Source organism: Polyodon spathula, chromosome 26 (assembly GCF_017654505.1).
Source record: "Polyodon spathula isolate WHYD16114869_AA chromosome 26, ASM1765450v1, whole genome shotgun sequence".
Taxonomy (NCBI): domain Eukaryota; kingdom Metazoa; phylum Chordata; class Actinopteri; order Acipenseriformes; family Polyodontidae; genus Polyodon; species Polyodon spathula.
Window position 1 is genome coordinate 19394167 of NC_054559.1, and position 26806 is coordinate 19420972.

Here is a 26806-nt window from a genome sequence, read left to right on the forward strand (position 1 = left end):
AATGACTTCCTGACACGATTACCAGACTTATTTCTAAACTTGCTTTGCTGGGGACACCTCCTCTGTTTAATTAGACCATGTGTGCTTGTGAGTTGGTGTTCAGAGCTGAGAGATGGTAGGTATTGCGGTCTGGGCTCAGGGACTGGTAGCTGGGTGGGACTGGGAGACAATGTGATGCAATGGTTAGAGCTGGGGGACTAGGAGGTGAGCGAGACCTGGCGGCTTTATTAAATAATTTCCCAAAACAAATGACCTACATTTTAAATGTTTTTTTTTTGGTTTCTGAACAATGTCATCAGGAGGTGATTAATTATAATCCCTGCTCTGTGGATAACTCGTTGACTGGCTTTGCTTTTCATTGATGTCGAGAACGCAGAATGTAGCGGAGCTGTGCAATCTTTGCCTCCAGGCTAATCCTCAAACAGGTGCGTGACAAAGCAGCAAACCCTTCCAGACTGTACTAGGTCCCTTGGGACGAGGTACAGTACACAGAACTGAATGAGATCAATCTCAGATTTGTCCAAAAAAAAAAACAAGTGCTTTGCATTTATACTGGAATCTGACCATCTTGCAGCAATAGTGTATTTAAAATGCAGAAAGTAAAATACACTGTTGCATTGTTTTACATACATAAGGATCGTTTCAATATTATTTTGTGTTTACTATTAAAGAATGTTAAGGAGACTTAATTACCAGAGTTCCTAAATTGAAGAGTTTGCTGAATTTCCTTTTTCAACGCCATCAGACCGAGTACAGGGTCCAATGTAATACACTTTTCAATGCAGGTTAAACCTTTTCTGATACCAGTATGTTTTGCCTTGTTATCTACTGTAGAAGGCTTTGCTTTTCTAAATCACTCAGTAGGGCACCGGCATTAAGAATAGCTACAGGCTGCTCTAACCTTTGCATCTGTGGGCGTCTGGCTAAAAATATGTTCTACCCACTGAGCCATTCCATCACAGGATATTTGCAGTTCTGGGAAACTTGACGTGGCCAATAGCTGTCTGAATCTGGCACAGGGAAGTGTGAACAAGCTTCAGAATTATCTTGCTCATTGGAGGCCAGTCATGTGGTACAGTGTGCTACAGTAAAGGGGGTTCCTGCAAAGAGCTTCCTGTAATACGGTAAATCAGATCAGTGCCTACTAAGCAGTTAACTTCATTGAAGGATTCCTGCGTTGGAAATGTCATGCCGCATCATTCACACAGCCGTCACCTGGTCTCTGCACACACCCTGCTGGGACTGGTTTTAAACAGCGCCAACTAAATTAGTCATGATTTCAACTACCCGCGATCAGTACCACTTCCAAAATGAGCTGTAATGTGTGCAATGACAAGCAGGTGGCGTTTATATATATACACCTTTTAAAACCCACTTTGGTCCACTTCTCTCATTTACACAATGTAGAACACATATGGCCAATTTTTTGGATTGGCAGTGCTGCTTTAACCCTAAACCAGCTGCCCACATGTAACCAATTCAATTATTTGCGTAAAGTGGTCCTGATGTTAATTAGCTATGCCCTTAGTTATTCAACAGCAAGACTATTAGAATATTATCAGCGCTGTGTTCACAGTTGGGGAGAGGAAACAACATGCACATGAAAATGAGTCCTCCCTTTTATTTATTCTTCCTTCTTTTAATGAAACATACAAATGAATTCCGTTTGGCTTAACTTAGCAATATTGGGTTATTCATCAAGAATTACATGCAAATAATTAGCATGCTGCCCTGAAGCTCTATAAATATTCAACACAGGAACAAAACCATTTCTGTGTTACATTAAAATAAGAAAACAAAGCAACACAAAACAAAAACAAAAAATCGGGCATTGCCCATTACAAGCTGGGGAAGGAGATATCGAGGCACTGATACCTCGTCTACATTAGAACCAACCATGTATGAGACTCACAGACTGTCTTGAACATGCAGATTGGAAGCGGATCAATGCTAAACTGCATGACTTGTTTGATGAGCATTCTTGTGTGACGTGAGCTTCTGAATGCAAGCAATAATTTAGATCCAATTAGTGCCATTTTGTAAAGACATAACATGATGCATTCAATTGGTAGGTGGATCGTAGAAACTCACACTAGTACTGCACCCAGTCCTGGGTTTCAGAGCTACCCTCAATTAAGCATACTGTTTACCCCAAAAGCTGCAGGAATAACTCCCGTTAGTAACCCTACAGACACAGGCGAGATGTATTCATGCTATGATCAGTGCAATCGATCCAGAGTAGATTTGGCTAGGGTCTGATTGCTCCTGGTCATTTCGATAAAATATCAAAACTAGGGGAGTTCTGACACCCAGGACTGGGTGCAAGGCTAGTGTTCTAATGGTAACCCAATGGATTTGTAACAAATAGAGCACAGTGCAGTGCATTAAAGGGTGGTAAAAGCACAGTACACTGCAGAATTACTGTTCAACTTATACAATATCTTACACAAAGCAATTTCCAGCTGGAATAACATCACACACTGACAATTACACATCGCCGCCTGACCCAGTGCTTCTTCGACAAACTGTAACCGCCTGTCTGGCAAACTAATTAGAATGAAAGAACATAAGAACATAAGAACATAAGAACATAAGAAAGTTTACAAACGAGAGGAGGCCATTCGGCCCATCTTGCTCGTTTGGTTGTTAGTAGCTTATTGATCCCAAAATCTCATCAAGCAGCTTCTTGAAGGATCCCAGGGTGTCAGCTTCAACAACATTACTGGGGAGTTGATTCCAGACCCTCACAATTCTCTGTGTAAAAAAGTGTCTCCTATTTTCTGTTCTGAATGCCCCTTTTTCTAAACTCCATTTGTGACCCCTGGTCCTTGTTTCTTTTTTCAGGCTGAAAAAGTCCCTTGGGTCGACACTGTCAATACCTTTTAGAATTTTGAATGCTTGAATTAGGTCGCCACGTAGTCTTCTTTGTTCAAGACTGAACAGATTCAATTCTTTTAGCCTGTCTGCATATGACATGCCTTTTAAGCCCGGAATAATTCTGGTCGCTCTTCTTTGCACTCTTTCTAGAGCAGCAATATCTTTTTTATAGCGAGGTGACCAGAACTGCACACAATATTCAAGATGAGGTCTTACAAGTGCATTGTACAGTTTTAACATTACTTCCCTTGATTTAAATTCAACACTTTTCACAATGTATCCGAGTATCTTGTTAGCCTTTTTTATAGCTTCCCCACATTGCCTAGATGAAGACATTTCTGAGTCAACAAAAACTCCTAGGTCTTTTTCATAGATTCCTTCTCCAATTTCAATATCTCCCATATGATATTTATAATGTACATTTTTATTTCCTGCGTGCAGTACCTTACACTTTTCTCTATTAAATGTCATTTGCCATGTATCTGCCCAGTTCTGAATCTTGTCTAGATCATTTTGAATGACCTTTGCTGCTGCAACAGTGTTTGCCACTCCTCCTACTTTTGTGTCGTCTGCAAATTTAACAAGTTTGCTTACTATACCAGAATCTAAATCATTAATGTAGATTAGGAATAGCAGAGGACCTAATACTGATCCCTGTGGTACACCGCTGGTTACCACACTCCATTCTGAGGTTTTTCCTCTAATCAGTACTTTCTGTTTTCTACATGTTAACCACTCCCTAAAAAGGGCTGAGCTCTCACAATAACACCAGCACTTTACTTTTTTTTGTTGCAGTGAAGCAGCAGAATCCCATTAAATAATAATACATTTAAAAAAATCTACGTGCCTTTTTAAAAAAAATCTGCCTCCCGCCGCAGCTGAAACAATGACTGAATTCGAAAGCTGCAATTACATTAAATCCCTTCTGTTTACGTTATAATTTAGAACTGCCCTGACATGGCAAAGTAAAAATGTTCAGTCTTTTAAGACGCCGTTCCAGGAGGGATTACAGTTCCATTCCCTTGTATTACAGAAATACACACACGGCACTGGGAGACACAGCGCACACAGACCAGTGTGGCTTGCTATCAGCCTCTCTCTGCAATATTTAGTTTGTTCAAGCTCTTACAAAAAAAAAAATTATTATATTGACATACTGTTATAGCACTGTTGTATTGCCCTGATGAAATGCTTAAGAACCAAAAGCAGACACCAGCATAATCTGCTGTACACAGTGGTGCTGATGTGGTACAGGTACACAATAACACATTTAATGTTATCGAAGCAGCTTAATGAAATACTGAAAAGATTCCAAAACACCTACATGAATCAACAGCCGAGCAAAATAAATTTGCATGATTACGTTTGCAAGTTCTCTGTTTGACAGCACATGGCTGTTTATTTTACTCCTAGTGTTCCCACACACACTGAAAAACCCAGTACCTGTCTTTTATATCTGTTTAAACAAATCAACACACTTGGAGTTAGCCAGTCTAATGTATCCAGTTTCATCCTGCACACAGAAAGATCTACACCAGTGTTCTTCTATGATTTGAACCTGTGATCTCCATGCTACAGGACGCTTTTACTAGATGCGCCACTCGGACACCGCATTGAGTATGATACCTTAACGAGTGAGTATGGTACCAAATTCTATGTGTTTTGTGTACATTCAAGGCTGAAACCAAGGCTAACTGGATTTCCCTGTCTTGTTTGTTTGCTCTCCTCTATTGGGAGACAATGACATAAATGATATTCACCTGTCTCTGCACATAATGTGTGAACCACTGCCTGAGGAATAAACGCACCCTGCGACGGGGGCGTCAGACATGTCAGCGCACTGAATCAACAATGCACACAATCGTCTCACAATAAAACATATTCAGCTCAAAAGCTTACAGGTTCCTTGCCCCAGTTTTTATTTATAAAATTATTTTATGGGGAGGATAAAGGTAAAACTCTTAACGCTTGCCATACTGGCATTGAAACACAACATCACAGTTCAGGTTTGGTGTGATGCATTGAATTGAATTTACACGTTACAAACGTATTGAAAAATACCATCGGCTCACTGTGAAAAAAGCTTTCTTGAACACAGGTTTTACTTGTGGCATCTTACAATAACTGACAGCTGCATGAAATACATATCAACCTACTGTTTCTCTCTTTTGCTCGAGAAGGTAACTTGGTGGGACACATGGTTTACTAGACTCCCTGTATATTCTATTGCAGTTCAATGCTAAAATACCTTTATTTTATTTGCAACTGAATGTGATGCATCATGAATGTTGAACCGCACTTACTCCATGATTGAGTACGACCAAATAACGCTCTCGGGTGGAAAAAATAAACACAGCTCTCCAAGATTGTACTAACAGAATACTCCATGAACAATGTATGGAAAAGAAAGCCTGTTTAAATCTAAACTAAACAGTTCAGGTCATTATTCTGTTCAAGCTCCACATCTGATAACAATGTTTTGGAACAGTGCGATTCACTCTGGTCATTCTGACATTGGGTTTGGTCGACTCCAAGATGGAATGGAAAATGTATTCGATGTTAGATCTCTCATCACACTTGAATTCTGAAAGAATATTACAAACCCACACTAGCACTGTCCCAACATCACCTTTTTCTACGATGAGCGCTGAGCACACAAGCAAAAAAAAAAAAAAAAAAATCATTTGTTAAAGGAAATTAAAGCCCATCATTTCAATCTGAACAGTGGCAGGGTAGCTTCCTCCTTTCCAGTCCAGATAACACAGCAGTCAGAGTGCAGCTGCTCGCTGACACTCGGCATTAAGATCCTCTGTCTCTCTCATCCGCCAGAGAGAACTTGTCAGGTCGCTTCCTAGCTTCTCTGTCACAGTTTTACAAATGGAGCATATTTTCTGTCGCCCTAGTCAGTGAAAGGAGGACCCTTTCTCCACTCCTCAACCTTTACCAGCTTGACTCATTCCCATATCAATCACCCCCTGCCCCCCACCCACCCTGCCCACTGCAGAGGACTGTATTGTGGAAACCCTCCCCCCCCTGCCCACTGGAGAGGACTGTATTGTGCTGGAAACACAGCCCCCTCCTCCCCAGCACAGCTACACAATCCATGTACTGTGCACCCCCCCCCTTGCCTCACCCTCCTCCAACCCTAGGTTGGGATCGCTGACAGCACACTGCTACACCCCCCTCCCCCATACAAAGTGTTTTATCTGTCGGAAGGTCACTCCGTGAGATGAGCTGACAAGCATACTTGCAGGCAGGTCTTTGTGGAAACGCTCCCTCTCTCCTATAGACTAAGAGACTGCACTATCTGCCAGCATAGAAGGTCATTACACCAACAACAAATACTTACAGTAATGGAGCCCAAACAAGCAAACGCAAAAACCAAATGAAATCCTACAGATCTCAAGCAAATCGCTTTTCTTGCTTTATAGCATCACAGTCCCTTTCGCTAGTCCTTCAGAGCCTGAAGATGCATTCTAAGCTCTTAAGTGAGTTTAAGCTCACTTTTTTTTTTTTTTTAAACAGACATGTAATTTCAATGGGAATTTCCACTGCGCACACATTGCTTACTGTTTATGTGTTATAGAGGGGTAACAAAGATTATTAACGAAACCCCTTAACCTTTAAAAACGCCTTTTTTTCCAGTACTAGCAATGCTCGACTCTACATCGGGTGCTTCTTTAGATAAAATTACATAATTGTAACTTAATCTGTATAAAATAACGAAGGTAGATGCAATTAATGCAGATTGGAGCATTTTCTTTATTTTAAGCTCTGGGTAATCTTTGCCAGGTGGTCCGCTGAGAATTTCCTTGATGTAAACAAAAGATTTGCCTTGAAACCACATCACAGAGTGTGATTTTTCTTACCCTTTTGTGTGCATTAGGAGTGTACAATGCAGAAAAAAAAAGAACCAAACCATTTCTCTTTTCTTTTAAAGACTCAGGCTTCAATAAATAGAAGTCTTTATATACGAGACTACTTCATCACTGTGAATAATTTGGTTGTTGGTTTTTGTTTTTGTTTTTTTTTGGAGGGGGGTCGAATTATGCCCGCAAACCCATCCACTAAAAACGATTGTTATTACATTTTATATACTGTAATGTAGTGAGTTTTCAGCCAATTAATTTCAAGTTACGCTCCAAGAAAACCGAACACAGTGTAAAAAAGCTATTGAGATACCCTTGATATTTTAAACGACCCTTTTCAAAATGTGACTCTGTAGCCATGAGGTTAAAGTGTTGATGAAGAGAAGAATAATTCGGTCACAGAAATACAAACAAAACGGTGATATTAATGTTAATGTGGTTTTCTGAATTACTCAAAGAAGGCATCTATGCTATTATACTGTATTGAACACAGCCTTTGCATCAGGGATTTAAAAACCTTAATGGAATGTATCTATTGTGTACTGCAAACACCCAGTTTAAATAACCCTAAAAATTCCACTTCTGTGATTGCACCTCTTCCTAATAAATGTTCTGGAAGAAATTGAACTCTGCCTGCATCAGCTGCTTCTTCAACTAAATCCCAGCTTTTGCTCAGGTACAATCGTTCCATTACAGTAACTGTACCACTGAAAAGAAATAAAATAAAGCAGAAAGTAATCTTTAAATCACAATAGCTCTTGGATTGTTAGTTTCTCTTCCCCTGGAAGCTGCAACAGTTTTAAATCAGGATCATCTCTGCTTGTAGAGCGATAGACTGGTTCTTTTTCAATTATATTTACTCCAGGAGAGCTTATTGCACTGGAGACATGAGAAAACCCCATCCTCATTTCAGAGCGCTTTGTGATCACCTCTGTCTTCCTTAAAGCGGAGCTGGCATCATTTACTTTTCTGTGCAGTGTAACAGAAACTAAATCTACAAAATAACTACCAAACAACTTCTCAAATTAACTTTACCACCTTGCTATTCACTAGATGTGTGCAGTATTCCACTTTTATAGTGGATAACCAGGCTGGATTAATTTACTAAAGCTTTATTGGGGCTACATGGCAGAGACTGCCAAAGAAAACTTAAAAACAAGCTATGAATAAAATATTATAACCAGGAACGTGCCTTCTAGAAATCCACATCTGTGCCAACAATGGCTTGAAAACAGCCCTCCAATTGCTAATGAGTTTCTGAATCGGATTTATGTCGCCTATAGACAATGGATCACAATCCCCAGCTTGATTATATTTTTACCCACCCCAGGGTTTACTACATGTCAGGGAGTCGGCCCAGTCACCTTTCCTCTTAGGGTTCTGATTTCAGTTTCAAATTACAAACAATTACACCCATAAATTACCCCTCTGTTAGCCTCCCCCCCTTCCCCCCAGAGCTAAATCCTACCCAGCTGATCCCACCCCCCCGTCCCCCCTTACCAGATGTCCACTGATTGCATGGATAACAAAAAGCACCTTTTAAAAGGCTCGGACTTCAGTAAGGACCCCCGGCTACACAAAGGCAGGAGGATTAACAGCTTTTAGCACATAAAAAAAAGCCAGCCCTCAAGCCATCAGCATCCATCCTCTTGCTTCTTTTGTATCCCAGCTCATTGCTGTCCTGCTGCACAGTCTATCTGTCTCGCAGGGACTCTGCTCCCCCCCCTCTGTATCCTGGTGACTGGGGAACCGCCCGCTCTTCAAAAAAAAAAAAAAAAAAAAATCTAGTAGCTCACTGTGGAAAGCTGTGATTTTTGCTCCACGCTGCTGGACTGTGAGATATATAAAATACACACTGAAAAATAAGCGGAATAAGGTACAGCAAGAGATCAGTCTGCAAACTGAATGCATAGTTTTCACTGAAACAACTAAGCACTTTAACATAAAAAGAATAATAACATAAGTGCATTGTGTACATAATCAACAGTATACAGTGAAAATGTGATCATGTTGTATGCAATCACTTTGAACACACAAAGCGTCCATTTCCCCCCCCCCCTCTCTCTATTCCTCCCTCCCTCTTTCTCTTTCCTTCTCTCCTCCCGTGTAGCACAACCTTCAATTATAAAACTGCAGGAACAGACTGTTGGAATATTCTCTTTGAAGACCGTTTTAAGAGAACTTGAATAGCTTCCAGTTGGTGAAGTGCGTGGGGGGGGGGGCAAAAAGTTTAGCGTATGACGATTCACAGCACAGTGGAAAAAGAACCCTTGTTGCAAGTGCAGCTTCAGTTGTTGCAACAGGAACAAACAGAGACTCTCGCTGCCAATTTAGGACTGGTTCCCTAGTTTGAGCCGCTTATAAACAGTACAAGGATCAAAGGCACCTTTGAAGGGCATGTCCTTTGTGTGCAAGACATGAGTTTTACTGCCATTTCACCACAATTTATGTGCTCTCAATGAATGGGAATAAATTAAATACACTTCCAAACTGGAAAGTGCCAGGAAGAACACTTCAGTGAAATATTATTCATAATAATATTATTTTCTATTATTATCAGTGTATATTCTGTGAGTTGCATTGCTGATGTGCCTTGATTTGTACACTTAGAAGGAATATGCAAGTTTATACATTGCTGTAATGTTTTAATAAAGAAAGTAGACAGTCAGGCACAATGGGTACCCTGCAGGCTGGAAAAGGTTAAACTATCCAGGTAACAAACATTCTTATACCAGGAAAACAGAATCCCTGCAAACATCACAAGTGTTTTTATTCAACCATCATTGTAAATGCATTACTGTAAATTACACCTGACCAAAGAACAGAATCAATACCGCTTTGCCAGTGTGGCGGTGGTATCCGTCTTCGAATGAAATACTTCAACAGTGGAGATTGCATTGATGCTACATTATGCAGTACAGCGTTATACAAGATCTCCAGGGTGTTAACAGGGAGTTTATCTTCTGTGGATTTCATTTAGGGAGAATGCCCACAGACAACACCCAGGCTCAAGCATTGTAATCAAAGCAAATTGAATTCTCCCTGACCTAGAAATGACCTTAATATCTCCTGAGAATACCTGGTGCATACTTGTGAGTATTGTGTATGTGGTTTTTTTTTTTTTTTTTTTATTGCAGTGCTGCCTATATAAAAGTATGCAATGGCAGATATCAACCACAACTGTAGCCTCGTTTTTAGTGTGGTGATCCTAGGACACTGTCCGCATCCACTGCCTAGCATGCAGACTTTCAAACCCGAAAGATAAAGGTCTTTTCTCCGATTCCAAGCTGTGAAATGCAGGAACCAACACCTTTAAATTCAAATGCAGAGACTGTAGAGTGGGGTCGAATGTTATGGCTTAAAACAACATTTTATAAAACTGAAAGTGTTTCTTCTTCCGTGGCGCATTTAGGTCTATTCAGCCATCACAAGGTGGTCGGTGACCCTTTGCAAACACCTTGGGGGCAGTGTGGCCCTGGGGTTATAATCACGGGCTTGAGCATCAACTGGAACTAATGAGAAAGGGTCCCTCTAAGACATGTGGAAAACACTACATCCCACTGTAGTGCACTGTCGCCGAGTTCCCTAAAATTACACATTTTTAAATTATAAATATATCCCCAACATAATATCCCTGTGTCAGTAATGAGAGCAGTCACCTAGAGCTTTGGTCCTATTGTAAGTGACTGTGCTCAGTCTCTGTAAATCGATTTGGAATCTCACACACACACACACACACGTATTTATTTATTTATTGTCACCTTGCAGTTCTTCTGATCTCTTTTCCGTTCTGATTGGCTCATGAGGATACGTGGCCTTTACCTAAATGTACCTTAAAATCACGTGGAGAGAAAAATAAATAACTAAATAAATAAATAGATAAACTGTGTTTTCAAAACGACGAGGAGACACGTGTCCTAGCACGAATTTAAGATAAGTGCATTTATCCCACTCATGCACTATAAACTACGCAGTGTAATATATGAGTGTTAACGGTAAGTGTAATTATTTGTTAATGTTGTGGTTTAATAAATCACTTCTTTAAAGACGTGGCGTGATTAATACCTAACACCAGCATCAAATAAACAAACATCACGGACCCGCGAGTAACTCGCACGTCACTGTGATTGATAATGTGTCACTCAAACGCAGAATCTGAACCCTCACACAAACAATCAATCGACAAAAAAAAAAAAGTATAGCTTCGGGGCACGGCGTTCAGGCTGTACTGCTGTGCACGGACAAGCTCTCCTAGCAAGCCGGGAAAGCCCAAAATATGCAAACCGGAGATGCATTCAAATGTGCGAATTGAAAGACTTCAGGCAGGCGGTGCACGCTGTATTAAATGAGAGAAAATATTCGGCCTTTAATGGCACAGGACCAGAGGGTGGGTTACATAGAAGCGCCCGCGGCGCGCTGTGCCACTGCAGTTGCAATACGCCGTTATTTAAAAAAGAAACATACAAAACGTGTTACAAGCTAAATTAAAGTAACCCTCACCCAACAGCGACCGAGCGTTTAAAAGACCTGTATACAGTACAGTGTAAGGGTTCCCTGCATGGTTTATTACTGGAGCAACCCGCATATATTATTCGTGAATTCGGCACAGCGTTTCACCAGCTGGGTCGGGACCGCTAGGTAGGGATTGCTACAATACTGCAGAGAAACAAACCTCGTTAACTTTTACCTCGTAAAATTACTAATTTAACTGAATGCAATTTCAAAGGCAGAGAAACTGAATCAATCAGATATTCCCAGGACATCATAATAAACTCGAGTTCAGAATCAAAGTGAGTTAAAACAACAAAAACGGGAGGAGGTCGGGGTTTCTACTGTCCATCAGAACTCCCTACTGGAGTTATTAAAAAGAAAAGCCGTACAATTCCCAAACACAAAACAGCAAGGTATACAGCGTTTCAATCAAAATAACCGGGCTTAAAACGGACAGAACGTGATTTGAAACGCACCACAATACAATAGTTATCACAAAATAGTCAATATATATACATACAATACAGTTCTTCACTTTAATGCAAAATGTTTTTTTTTTTTTTTTTCTATTAGGTTAGTTAAATTTTTAGCATTTTAAATAACACACACACACACACACACATCTTGTTCGCTTACCTTATTTTTCTTGTCCAGACTTTTTATTTTTTTAAAGCCCCCCTCCTGGGGGGGGGGGGGGGGGCAACGAGAAGAAAAATTGAAAATCCTCGTTTTTGTTATATCCAAAGGAATAAATTAGGTCGACCACAAAAAAAAAAAAAAAAAAAAAACACAAATTCCCCAGCCCTCAACCCCCCCAAAAAAATGATTGTGTTTTAATACTGTATACAAATACAAAAAACCCCAGCTATTCCGTTATGAGAATGCGTTGAGTGAGACTGTCGCTCTGGAACGGACAGGCTGCACAAAGCGAACACAGCGCTCCGTGTCTCTGAGCCCTCTTGCTGGTAGTGCTGTTTGTGGAGACAATTTTTTTTTTTTTTTTTTTTTTTTTTTTTTGGAGGGGGGGGGGGGGGGGGGGATGCGTAAGATGGCCCCTCAGTGAACAAAGCAAATCCCTTCACGGGTCATGTGACCAGGTTTGTGAATGACACTACCGATTGAAAACAGATGAGGGACTCAGGAGGCCTGATATTTGATACCACGGTGAGGGAGGGATTGTATCCGCCATCCTGTCAGCAAGGCAGCGTGCTGAGAAGTGGGCTTTATGTTTGTGACTCGCTTTGCTTTGCTTGCATGGAATAGAACGCACACGCATTCCATTCCTGTTGGGATTTGCATTGTCAATTTGAGAATCTATGTAGCTGCAATGGTTCTGAAAACTAGATTCATACTTATCGGTATGCTTTTCTTGGGCTGCAGGAAATCTAAATTGAAACCATCCTGACTAAAATCTTTTACCAGCTCAGTTAACAGTTAACTGGGAATCCACATCAAAGCATTCAGACCTTGCTTGAAGCTTTGTACAAAAATCCAGCATGCAGATTTGTCATTCTGAGGTTTTGTTTTGGCTAATAAACATTACAGATAGTGATTAACGTTGCTTTTGCTTTCATTTTGACATCTAATCTACACATTGATGAATCTGCTCGTCACCATTTATTTACATCTCTCGTTTTTTTCCGGCATATTCTCAGTATGTTACAATTACACTCTTAACCCAGCGTAGATCTCCTATTTGAGGGTCATCGTTTACAGAATATTGATTTCATGATCTGGGAAGAGCTGCAGGAGAGAGTGTGCCTGCATGAGCCTGCTGCTAGTTCTATTTTTCATCTTTGAAACAGGAGATAATGACCACGTAAAAAGACGTTGGATGAGTGCCAGGAGGAAATGCCCACAGGTGATTTTAACATTCAAAACGTTTTGTAACAATGAATTGGTGTAAGGCTGGAGCCCATACGCACCGTGGTGTCTCTGGTGCCATTTAAAACACCAAGTCAAACATTTGCTTTACTTTTGAAAATGTATTTTCTTTGTGCTGCTTATTCACTGCTGCCTAATTTAATCACTGCAATAAATCTTGTGCAATATGCCGGCTTTTACTGTCATGAGGAAAATCTTAAGCATGGGAAATGTCGCTTGGGTATGGAAATGTGTTTTGTGACTGGTGCTTTTGTGGCGAATGATAACAGTGCACTCACAGGTTGACAACAGCAATCCATAACTTTGTAATGAGCCGGACGGAAAGGGGATTGTTGCTGCTGTCGTCTCTTTTTACCTTCAGCGACTTCTGCAGTGGACTACCTCTGCAGCAACCCAATGCATTTCCATTCTGTTATATCTGGCTGCAGTTTGGAATTATAATAAAACATGCATTTTGTTACTTTAAAACATGCAGTAGTACACTCAAGAAATCTCTAGTTGCAAGCCATTGTTTCAGATTGTTCCTGGTCATGTTTCCTGGAGAGTGAAACTGTCCCCATCCCTTCAGGGCACTGTCAGTAACCAATCAGCTGCTTCCCCTATTGACTGACAGGCTTTTAACCAGTAGGTACTGCTGAGGGGAAATGACCCAGGAAGTGTAATAGATTTCCTGAGAATAAGGCATGGAAACTAAGAACTTTCTTGAAGCGAATGTAGTTCCATATCATGTTAAAAACACTGTGTTCAAATTCAAATACATGTTTGCTAAAACACTTTAAAAACTGCACCTTTGAGACCTATGTAGCTGAAGGAAGTGCAAAAAACAGGTAAGATTTATTGTTACAAAAAAAAAAATAGTTTACATTATTAGACAAATATTTCCCTGTGACAGATTATTGCATATTTTTTCAGCTAGATTTTAAAACAAATAAACAATGAAAAAAAAACAAGAACAGTAATTTGATTTTGTTTTGTAAAAGCAGCGTGTTCTGTATGTTAGGTTTCTCAATTAACCTGCTGCCGGTAGTATTTTTTCTCCCCTCCCTCCTGCTTTGGCATTCCCCATTCTTTCCCAGAGCACTAAACACAAGATTAACATCCGCTAGCCTTACCACAGGCTGGAAAAAAAAAAGGCTATCGGGGAGCTTGTCAAACACACAGCAAGCATGCAGTAAAAGGGGCTAGCAAGCTCCCTAGCCAGGCTCCCTGAACTGCAATGCATTAGAACACTACTGATAATTGGAATTCCTAGAATTCTTTGTGTGACCCTTTGCTGGTTAGGTTAGGGTCGTTGGAATGCCTGGCAAAAAACCAGAGGCTGTAGTACGACACAATGGCTTTCACAGCTTTAAACAGCTCAAAGATCCAAGGAGAAACGATTCAGCCTCTTAAGATCTGCAACTCGCAGGTAGATGCTGTGTCCCTTATATTCTTTCATCGGCTGAGTCACTGACTAGTAAAGACCCGAAAAGCACATGCAGACGTGAGAGCTGGAGGACGAAAAACTAGACACACCTGTTATAACGCTGTCAATAGGGAGATATAATGTGAAAACGGCAGGCATCTGCAAGTGCACTTGATAAAATCTGTCAGATCTGTTGTCTTGCGCATCATGACTGAAACTAACCTGGCACTGGGAGATGCAGCTTTTATATATTACAGGCCTGCTTACACAAACGTGTGCGAAAGGGTTTTCTTTGTTTGCCCAGATCACAGGCATTTGAAAGCAAGTTGGTGGCGTATGTTTTAGCACTTAACAGCACTGAAAAAAAAAAGTACGACAATTCATGTAAGGGATACTAAAAACATTAAGACTTTAAGACTTTTTGTATCCATGCTGTATTGTAGTGATTATAAACAAATATATAAACATGTTAGTAATTATCCTAGTAACAATTATAGAATATGATTAGAAATATCACTTTGTAAAACTCGTACATGCTGAGCACCTTCAAACTCGAATAGTACAATTTTAAAACCGTATTTGAACCTTGGAATACCTCCCCTAGCCAGCTAGAAAAAGGTTACTAATTCAGCAGGCAAATGCCTCGCAGTGGCTCTTAGACAGGAAGCTGTCTTGCTGAAATGGCTCCGGGCGATTCCAGATTGAACGTGCTGCGGGTCTCACTGTGCGGCCGGGGGCTGGGTACCCACACGTCTATAACCCCAAGAGGGAAATCCATACCGAATGTACCTGCTGTATTGAGCAATAACTGCTAAGGATCAACATCTATGAGATTGGAAAGGTTTTATGCTGTGCTATTTATATTGGGAGCATCGTAATACTGTGCACCAGTCTGTTTACATGTAAACCTTCAAATCTTATTAGTTTATTTCCCAAAGCAATATTAGTAATCAGTTGTATGACTCTTAGATGTGAGTGATATTGTTAAAAAACAAAGTGACATTATCAGGAACTTCTCCCTATGGGTTCCCATCAAGGCCGGGAGATTTTAATGTGGTGATATTAAGTGGATGGTTCACAGGAGCGACACTAAGCAGGTTTTACTGTACGTCTCTTCCATGTGAAAATGCCAGTTGTTGAAAAAGGGGATACTGTACTATATCAATACCAGGAGTGGCTTAGCCACCTCCTCAAATTGTTTTTTTCTCTCCTGCCTGCTTCTCAGTAGTCAGTAATTGGCTCCAGAAATGTTTTTTTTTCTTCTCCGCCTTTAAGCGAAGCCCGCAGGCCCAAGAAGCCTCCAGGGGCACGGTTTCCACGACAACCAACCAGCAGGCTTACACGATTCTTCAATCTGACAGGCCACTTTGATTCTAGCCTAGCCAATCAAAACTGTTCACAGCTGCAAGCAGCGGACGGACAAGAGTCGATTTTGTGTCCTCTGGACTGTTTAAAAAAAAAAAGGAGATTAGGAGAGGGGAAATAAGGGATATACAGTGCTAGCAAACACAGCTTTCACTAGGATCCTTTCCAACACATATAGAAGGAATATAGCTTTCCTATATGGGATAGTTAGCTGTATACTGTATATTTAATATACGTTGCAAATGTATGCTTTTTACTAAATGCATAGTGAACGCATTAAAGATTAATGCATTGCCGGCATTTAGGATTCTCCAGACAAGCTCATAGCCAGGTAAAGGTTTGTTAATGATTGTGATCCTTTGTGCCGTTCAGAATTCCCAGCACACAGCACGGGGTTAAACAAACGCGTTTCCTCTTTGCTGAAATGTGACTGCTTATTCCCTCAAATCCCTGCTCCCCTCTCCCTCTTCCGCTGCTGAACACAACAAGGCTGCTCCCTGAACCAATTAAAATTTCAAGACTACTGACATAAGAAAAAAAAACTGCGATCCTCAGCTTGCCCTATTAGCGTACTGGGGGTGTTCCCCTCTCTCTCTTAATAGTAAGGTCAGCAATATTTTTCTCAATATGAAATTAAAACTAAAAGAGATAATACTGACCTTGAAAGGGCAGAGGGCAGTCTCCCTGGCTGCTCTATTCTACATCGTTTGTCACATTTATGTTTTAATAGAAAGCTGCTCTCAGCGCCCACTCAAAGAGCAGTAACTGCGGCTTGATGAACGCAGTGGAGGAGCACCGAAGCATGAAGCAGGTGGAATTTCTCGACCGAGGGAAAATATTTCCTTTTTTTTTTATTTGTGCTTTTTAATGTAAACCAGCTGATGCAGGACTACAACCGACAGATGAGATGTTAAACAGATACAGTTCTAAATACCTGTTGCTGCGTTTCACACATGCAGTTTTATATGAATAATACAGTAGGCCAGCATAACATGGTTTTTCTCCTTAAAACAGCCAGTAAAATCATTTTGCTTATGTTGAAAATTACTAGATTTACACTTTTTTTTAGGTATTCATTTTTTTGCAGAGTTCTGTCCGTACTGCTAGATCTACCTTTGTAGATCTTGTTAAACGAATTAACAAGATCTACAGTAGAACGCAGAGACAGCGAAACAGTGGAACCCAGACAACCGACAAACCACAAGAAATCAAAGTTTTCACTGCAGCTTTAAACAAATCTCCTGAAACGTGCAGCATTTTCCCTCCCAAAACTGTAAATGATGATTCTAAGAAAGAAATAAGAACGTATTCATGTTTGTATTATTATTATTATTATTATTATCAGCTGGCGGGGGATTTGTGACATGAAACCAGAGGCCTAGTCTGACCTCCGCATCTTTAAACCCAAGGTCCAGAAAGCTGGGATCATCCCTGATAATCTGCCCTCATTACAGCTCAGCTCCATCATAGCATCCTGCCATCAGCTGCATTTCCACAGCGATGTGATCGCTAGCAGCTTTAGCTTTATTTTAATACCAATATAGTGTTAGAAAGTGGTACATCATCACAATGTGGTACACATACCACAATTTGACCCGTGTCATGTCAGAAAGTGATACGATGTCACATTGAAAGTGGTAGCCTGATTTTGGTACAGATGCAATCAATTGCAATCTGATGTGTGTTTTCCTATTGTCAAACAGAGGTGCATTTACCATTAATTATACTTGGCGTACTGTTTTCTTAATGGTGGAAAAATATGATAAATTCAATTCAAGATGTAAAAGACTGAAAACAGCATAACGTATCAGATTTGACTGGGCGATTCCCTGCTTTCTTAATGGAAGTTGTTTAGGTATGTGCGAGCAAGCGTAGTGCGCTGAGTACCGCTGTAACACGTACCAGAAAATAACACTACAGCCAGGAAGAAATCAATAAATAAAGACTGGATGCTGTGTGTTCATATGATTGACAGAAAAAGAAAGCTTTTTTTTAATAATAAAGAAAAAAGTGGCGAGGGGGGGTAGGAGGAGAGAAGATTTTATTATAATAAAGTTACGTCTATATCTATTAAAACAGCTGTTGAAGAATACGTTGTTTCAAAACGCTACCCCCTTATATGATGTTCACAATCATTCTCAGTGGTTACCGGAGTCAATCAGATACTGTCTTTTTCATGCCTGTTTCATGGGTTCAGGAGCTGCTCTTCAGTTCAAATTGCCTGACACACACGTAAATCAAGGCACAGAACCGTCTGCTTGCTAAATCATGCTGGGCTGTTGCAAGTGTCCGATGATGGAGGTTTGAAGGCAAATTATCCAGTTCAGCTCATTGAGCAGACACAAGTAATCTAACACAGTATCCGAAACACACGTCTGAAATCCATTCTGCGCCAACTGATTTACGTTACAAGTCCAGCGTCCAGCAATTAACATGTATCAGGGAACCCTGTAGTCTAATTATAATCTCATTTGTTTCTAATAAAGACCAAAAGCTAAGCAAATAATTTTAACTGTATTTAAATGTGCTGTGAAATATGGATTTAATAGCTGGTATTTATTAATTACCAATAGTCCTTTAATTACCTCAATGTGTTTCTGTGTCTTAGTACGTTGTTAGCACACATTCCAACATGCGCATTGTTTGGTTAGAAAGCTTCTCTTGTATTTCTGTAAAACACCGATTAACATTCGGCAAGGCTGTAAAATAAGACACGGTAATTACTGAAAGATAATTGGTGTTTATAAAGAAATAAAAGATTTTCTTTAATTGACTAACACAGTGTGTCCTATTAAATTTTATTTAAATGTTGATCCTACATTTTAATTGGAATTTTTTATTTTTTTTCCTCTCCGTTTAGAGAACAGCGTTAATCTACTATATAAAACAGGTTTATCTGTCTGGTCCCATGTACCATAACCGGGGGCAGGGGGGCGGGGGGCGTTCAATAATTTGAGAGCGCTTTTACTTCCCAATCACAACGGCCTGAAGTGGTTTCGACGCTAATTCAAGGGAGGCCAACTCTAGTCCTGGACAGCCACAGCTGCTTCTGGTTTTCATTCCACCTGAGTTCTCAATTACTGAATTGAACCAATTATTTTTCTCATGTGGTCAACACTAAAAAAACGTTCAGGTCTTTTGTCATTGATGATTTAAAGAGACCCAGAAAACCTGCAGGATTGTGGCTCTCCAGGACCAGGGCTGGCAGGCCAAAAGTCTAATAGGGGCTTGGAAAATCTGCTGCTAAGTCTCTATAACGACCCATAGATTCAGTGTTAAGCATCACTAATAATTTGAATACAGATCTACCAGCCAAACAAGCCCTCTGTTGAGAACATATGAGACTTTATAAACTGGAATCAATTCCCTTATATTTTTATTTCTTCCAGGCAGCTGCTGTCTTGCCTCTCATGACTGAAACTAGTTTCCAACAGGGAGATGCTAATTTAATATAGTAAAAAAAAAACATGTTAGAGATGCCAGTTGCTATCTAATAAACCTGTGGGGTGTGGCCCGTTTGCCATAAACTTTGTGTTAACTATCACCATTACTGTTAAAATCATCAAATCAACAAATCATCAAATCATGTTAAAATCATCAAATCAACAGTAATCATTTGTGATCATGAGAAACCTTCCGGTCATTGAAACTTCAAAATGGTTAACTCTATCTGCGCTAGCAGGGAACAAGAAAGTCGTGCTGCAAGGAAAGGATGATTTTAAAATCTATAATGTCTGTGCTTGTTAATCAGCTGCAGAATTTCCTAGCAGAGAGGCCTGACCTTCCTTTACCTTTGATATGCAACAGAGAAAGGGACTCGCGGATTGGCGGAGATTTCACCGGGAGATTTCTGCCGCACTGGCGGATTAAACCAATCAAAAGATTAATCAGACTTAACATCACCAAAGGCGTGCCTTAGACACAGCCAGGGAAGCAAGATAATGTAAGCAGAGCAGACGCTGCCTATCTTTCTTAGCATAGCATCGCTTACAGGCTTCGAGAAATCTCCTGCCTAAAAAAATATAATTGAAACAAAAACAGTCCTTGTGCTGCGCTACTGGCATAACTTGGTACTAGACGGTATCTTTGAATTCCTTTTTATATTTCCATTACTGTGTACTGGAGCCAGCAGTTGTTCAGTGTGGTTCTGGTTACTGGTACCGCAGCACTAAGTTATCACAATGTCTCTCTATACCTCTCTTTACCAGGCTGTGAGCTTGCCTGGGGGGAACAGAATTTCTCATTTCATTCAAGTCATGTGACGATGTAACCTTCAAACTCTGTAACCCTGCCCCAAGCTCTGTCTATCTTTGTAGAGTGGGCGGGGCTAGCAGAGTTGAGTTGAAGACCAAGGCAAACCTACTTTGTAAGAGTTTGAGGATCTCGTTAAGAAGGGCAGTTGAAACACACGCACGCGCACACATTTATATCACTTAAAGGCTGCAAACACCATTAACTGAAATCCCTACTCTAAAAGGATTTTAGAGGCGATTGTACAAGCCAGTGGAAATTGGCATTTTTTTTGCGTATGTTCAGGACATTAATCAGCAATCATACGATACTTATCAGCATGCATCTGTCACTGAGCTCTAGCGAAGGATGAACTCGTATGAATATGAATTCTCTATAGACAGCATACACATAATAATAAAAGTGACATATAGACAGACATCTGACTACATCGTCAGTCCCTCAATATGAAACGCACCATTCTGTCCATACAGGAGTAGTTATTTTAAGCTGTGGCAGATACAGTAGTTTTTTTTTCTTGGCTAATCTATATTTTTCAGACCTCTTTTAGAGGTAAAGAATGACTTATTTTGTTTCTACCTGCATTTCACAATGCATACTTCTATATATTATATATGAAGTAACAATAAAACAAATAGATTCATTCTACGATACATGCTTGTCCTCTCCTGAGTGCTTGCTTATTTGGGTCTGATACACATTCAGTCTGATTCAGATAAAGCTTTGATGGAAAGTGCTGTCCTCCATCCACAAAAACCTAATACATCTGGCCCTGCCTAACCATCTTCAAGGAAAACAGGGCTCGAAATTTATTAAACTCTTCAACTGACGCTAATGAAACGATCAGTAGTCCAGAACAGTCTCATGGGTTTTAAAACTTGAAATAACCCAAGATTAAAAGCTTTGAGAATCATCACCAATGTGGAGCTTTAAATCTAGTTTCACCGACCCCAATCAGCACCAAAGCATACTGCATCGCAATATATATGGCGTGCTATTGGCTCAAATTCATCTGTTGCTAAGAAGGAGAGCAGGAGGGAGCTGCCTTCAAGGATCTCACCTGGTGCATCAAGCCGTCCTTAACCCGAGGGACTGGTCCCACCAGGGGGCAGGCAACACAATGAGGTCTCTTCCTCGGGAACAAAAGCAGGGGTGTGCTCAAAGTGGCAGCGAGGATTAGGGCTCTATTATCTACCCAGGGGGGCAATTTAATAAACAGTGTTTAAAGGGCAATACTGAGCTGTCTGCCTTGACAAAATAATAGGAGACTGCTGGAGAAACAGTTACTATCAGTGTGGGGGACCTAACAGGGGATTTGCAGACAGGTCTAAATATTTATAGCTTAATTACTGACTTTCAAGAGTCAAGGAACACTAACCTGATGCTGTTTTAGACCATAAAGGAGACAATCACAAAAGACATTTAGGTTTGAAGGTAATACAGTCTCTTCGTTTTTTGTTTTTTTTCCCCAAAAATACCAATACATTTTAATTGACAAGAATATTACAGAATAATAAATAGAAAGAAAGAGTGTTTTAAGGAATGCTTGTTAATTCATTTTTTTTTTATATATATATGAACATTGAAGAAGACGTTCCTTAAAAAGTTGATATAAGTTCCTACGTCTGCCAAATTAAAACATATCACCTTTTTGACATCTATCAAAACACATAACATTAAAACAGTGCACTAAATGAATTACTGAGATATAAGTTACTATGGTATTTCACAATGATACTGTATAAGTGAGTCCCTAGGGCAGCCCTGTAGTGACATTTGAACCCTGCCCCCTCACCCCAGCACTCTTGAAACTAGAAAAGGGCAGCACAGCTGGGCAGACAGGAGAAAGGCTCTTTCATACCCAATCACACAGAACAGAAATGCACTGTGTCCATGCACAAGCCAAATTAAAATCACTGACATTGCAAAGGACTTTCACTTCAAACCATTCCACAGGGCTTTGTGACGTCTCTGTACATGCATTTCCATGTGCGTAGTTCAAAACAGATAGTTTGTTTCTTAATGTATTGCTTTGAGATATCAAAATCGGCATATATTATTAGTTGCAATGGAGACACATGGTATGATACAGGTGTGTTGCATAATATTAGGCTTGTAGGTGTTTGTTTGTAGCAATTGCGGCATTATTATATGACCCTCATGAAAGCTTGGAACATATTGCTGTCCTTCTGTACTGTTAATGCCTATAGTCCTGTGGTACAGAACTGTTGCCCTTGAGATCCACTCCGGTCCTGGTCTTCCAAGCAGGTCCTAAATTAGTTAATTGCCATTTAACAGCTTCAATTAACTACATTAGAACATGCTTGGAGCAAAAAAAAAAAAAAAAAAAACAAGACTGGAATAGATCTCCAGGGCCGGAGTTGGGTACCACTGCTATAATCCAAGACTTAAGCAAGTAATACAGTGCTCATGTTATGCAAATGGTATTCATCCCCTACAGTATATACAAGCTGCATTTCCCTGATGCTAGTTTCAGTCAGGACAGCAAGACAGCTGATCTGACCAACTTTGATTTAAGTCTGATAGAGACTCAGGGGTTTCCATATCCATCCAAGACAAATTACTTTTTTTCACACTTTCCCCTAGAGTTGTCCTCACAAGCAGTACATTGAAAAGGGACATGTCAGAAATAAGAAATCATATCCAGCACACAAACTCCCTGGAGAGGAAACTTTTGGTCGAGGCCACAAAAATATCGTGACCTTTGCCCCTGCTGCAATCTAACACTATCCCCTTTCAAACACGATCGCAATGCTGGACGATCAATACGTTCTGAAGGATCACCACTCCACGCAATCGAGAGCATCTCACAGCCCGGCAATGAAACTGCCTGTGATTGCATTCGACCAAGCCTTAAAAAGATGTCATACATCAAGCGGCAAACAGATAAAACACTATCCCAGGCAAGTTAATCAGTGGAGTGCCTTTCATTGCCATACATCCATTTGTCTCAATATTCTAAATAAGGCGCTCTGTACTATCAAACAGAGCCCACTATCTTTCATTAAACTGCCTGTCGCTTGCATGTAAATAACGTTACTTTCTCCCCACCCCCTTCCCCCAGGCTCTGCACCACAGCTCTCATGCCTCTATACACCAATTCATTAGCTTTTATTCCAGGATACAGTGGCAGTAGTAGCTGACATCATCAGATAGCAGACTTGTGAATTCATTCATTTGTATATGGAAGCACCTGCCAACGAAACACCTGTCCTCTAGCAAAGCCAGTCAGATATCTTATCTTGCCCGTCATTTAGTTATTATAGATGATATCAGAACACAGGACGTGTGTCCAGAATTTTCCTAAACTTTCAACTTTTCAAAACATGTAGGTCAGTTGTGCTGTTTAAACAATAGGTCTAGTCCAGTGTAAGGTTATTTATTTAATATTTATTCAAATAATAATCTTTATATAGCACCTTTCATAGTGGACCACCATCACAAAACGCTTTACAAGATATGAGACTAGGGTGTGTGAACTATGCATCAGTTGCAGAGTCACTACAAGAACGTCTCACCCAAAAGACAGAGCACAAGGAGGTTAAGTGACACAGTGAGTCAGTGGCTGAGCTGGGATTTGAACCGGGGACCTCCTCATTACAAGCCTGTTTCTTTAACCACTGGACCACAGAGCCTCAAAGACTTTCTCATGGATATAGTCTCATCCAGCTTAATGTTGTAGTTGATCCTAAAAATTCCTGGACGTGGGACCCCCCACCCCCCTCCTTTTCCAGACAGCAGTCTGTCTGATCCCAGGCAATCCCCCAGAACTCTAAGGCACTGGCAGCTCACTCCACTGCCCTGAGAAAATGTTTTTCTCAACTTTCCGAGAGCAGCAGGGATAAATGCAACCTATGAATTATTAATTACCGGAGCTGCAGTGTTGGAATAAGTGGGAATTACATGTGGGAGTGCCATGCCAGGGGTTATCATGTTCTATGGAGAAACGAAATCCTGCGGATTACAAAACGTGACGCGCAGGTTATCCAGCATTCTCGACACATCGGCCCAGGCATAATGTATAGTTACCCCCTCAAATGTGCTCTTTAATTAATAATAGTCTTTGTATAAATATTATACACGTGTTAGCTGCGATGCTCGAGCATTAACACACTCGCTGGTTTTTATTTTTTTAAACCATATTTCTTTCTGCATGAGACTGTGATTTTAAAACAAGGTCATTTTAATTGTCAGGTATGTGTTTCGGGGGCCTTTCCCCTTGAGGGGTCCTGAGAAGAGCTCAGATCAAATAACAGCACAGATGGGAATCACCTCTGTTGCAACAGAAAACACTGAACTGAACCATGCATGGGGTTAAGCGAACCCAGGAGAAACAGAAGTGCCCCAGTGCTCTTTCCTATACACACCTGTTTCACTGTCGGTCAGTCAAAAAGCCTTCAATCACAAAGTCTGGCTGTGTTTTTAAGACCTTCATAATCTGTTCTTAAGGAGTGTGCTGGACTGTGTTTATGTGCCAGTAATCTGGGTGCAATACCACAGCAATACTCATCACGTTCCTGATTAATATTTAAGCATCCCTACCCTCTCAGGATTGATGACCAGTCCCTTGGTAGAGAACATTGCGCTGTGGGTGGAGCCCTTATCAATGAGAAGGTCCCCAGTGTACTCAACCACTATAAAGGAATCATCAGTTCGGGTAATGAACACGTCATCGAGAGATACTGAAGTCTTGCAATGAATTTGCTTAAAATGAGCAGTGTTGACCTAGCCTGAACAAGATCCGAATGCAAATCACAGCCGGTTGAAACCATTAGGGTTTTTTTTTTTCTTTAAGTGCATCTACTAATTGTTCACATCCCCTCTTCATCAACTCTAGATCTTTGATGGATACAACATAGCATCTGCATACACTATAACGCTTTGCAGTCTATTCCCACCTATCCCCTCCCATTTAAGGCAGAATAATGCAGATTGCGTCTCTCAGCAGAAGCTTGTATCTACATAAATCCGGCCCCCTGAGCTTAGAACTCATCACTACAATTCCACACTTGAGAAAGCGCCTGTCACTCCAAATGCAACTGAGCCATTATCATAGACAGCCTCACGCTAGTATATCAATAGGTCCATTAGTCATGTTGTGCAAATGACTGAAAACAGGCATTTTGTCTCGGTTTTGTTGCTACAGTGCAATAGAAAGCAATGTCACATATATATATATATATATTACAGCCAGTTCCCACCCATCTCCTCCCATTTAAAGCAGAATAATGCATATTGCTTCTCACAGCACCAGCTATATCTGAAGCCTGAAGGTTGAAATAGAAAGGAATTGTAGATCGTTACATCATTAAGTATTAATAGTAGTACAGTAAATGACATCCCAAACACATTAATAGATTTAAATAGAAATAAAAAGCCTAGAAGTACCTGGGAAGTTGACTCTTGAAAAAAAAAAAAAAAAAAAAAAATATATGTATATATATATATATATATATATATATATATATATATATATATATATATATATATAATTACAGAGCAAACAATTGTATATCCAGGGAGAATCAGGATCAGACAGGATTCTCATCAATCACTAGAAATACTTCATGAAGAAAAGTAATTGATGAACTAAAAACTTGTATTAATCATTAAAAACAACATTAGTCTACCGGACAGGTTCTGCCATGCTATGTGAAAAAGGCAGAAGCCAAAACATTGTAGCTAATTAAAAAATATGATTCTCTCTCTCTCTCTCTCTCTCTCTCTCTCTCTCTCTCTCTCTCTCTCTGGAAACATATACAGCTGCTGTAATGTTTTTTTGTACAAGGCTAGGCTAAATCACATTTTGTTAAATATTGTATTTTGAAACATTGCAGTAGTACAATTGAAATCTATATCTTTTCCCAGAAGGCTGGGGGGATAAAATCCATATTTAATCATCCCTGCCTGCATTACAATTGCACCACCAGCATCAGATTGATCAGGCTGGACCAGCTCAAGTCCTGTGGTCTATTCGGGTCTGGAATCATATTGACAGCCCTGCACAGTTCAGCAATTATCATGAGCAGAAACCATACATAAGAGCCACTGGACCGGTGAACCAACATCATCATACAAAACAATCCTACAGGGGCTTGAAATTTGCACCAGCCTTGGGAGTCAGAACCCCCCCCCCCCCATTGAAGCATATTATTGAACACAACACAACAGTTTGCATCAAAGAAAATTAAAATAAATAACATCTAGAATGATTAGAGTGACTTTTAAAGAAAGATTGAAAACTGTGAATCAGTGAAGGGCCCTTACATAGTCAAATATAATACTTTCGCAATTTACTGTCAATTAGACTAACCATGAATTCAATGAATTTGTGACTCATTGAGTTGTGCAATAATGAGCGGGCAGGTACCTTTTTTATTTGTCGACTAATTTAGATTGCAAACACCACCCTCCTCCAGGCATTTCCCAGTCAGCATGTTAAGATTTCCTTTCTTCCCAAGGGCTGTATCTGTCAATCGCAAACCCATTTCTCAGGTCAAAATGCCATGAAGCTGTCAATAACCGGCACAAAAAAGCATTGCTGATTAATGATTGCCTTGTTAGGGCCATTGCTGGTCAGTATTTCAGTGCTGTGAAGGCATCAGGAATTGTACGCTTCCAATACTGCACTCCTTATTAAAAC

The 26806-nt window shown here is 40.3% G+C and overlaps 1 protein-coding gene across 21 annotated transcripts in view; it reads right to left on the reverse strand.

Moving 5' to 3' along the window:
- LOC121300694 (receptor-type tyrosine-protein phosphatase S-like) overlaps window positions 1-26806 on the reverse strand; it is a 139987-nt gene that overhangs the window by 100255 nt on the left and 12926 nt on the right. For 9 of the 21 annotated variants that reach the window (XM_041229375.1, XM_041229380.1, XM_041229389.1 and 6 more), the window contains exon 1: window positions 11874-12011. The exons of 1 other annotated variant lie outside the window; for it this stretch is intronic. The gene's annotated coding sequence lies outside the window, so the exon portion shown is untranslated. Of the gene's footprint in view, window positions 1-8246; window positions 8434-10507; window positions 10579-11873; window positions 12013-26806 lie in introns of those variants that run through there. 11 more of the 21 variants (XM_041229386.1, XM_041229391.1, XM_041229384.1 and 8 more) reach the window with 6 other exon arrangements.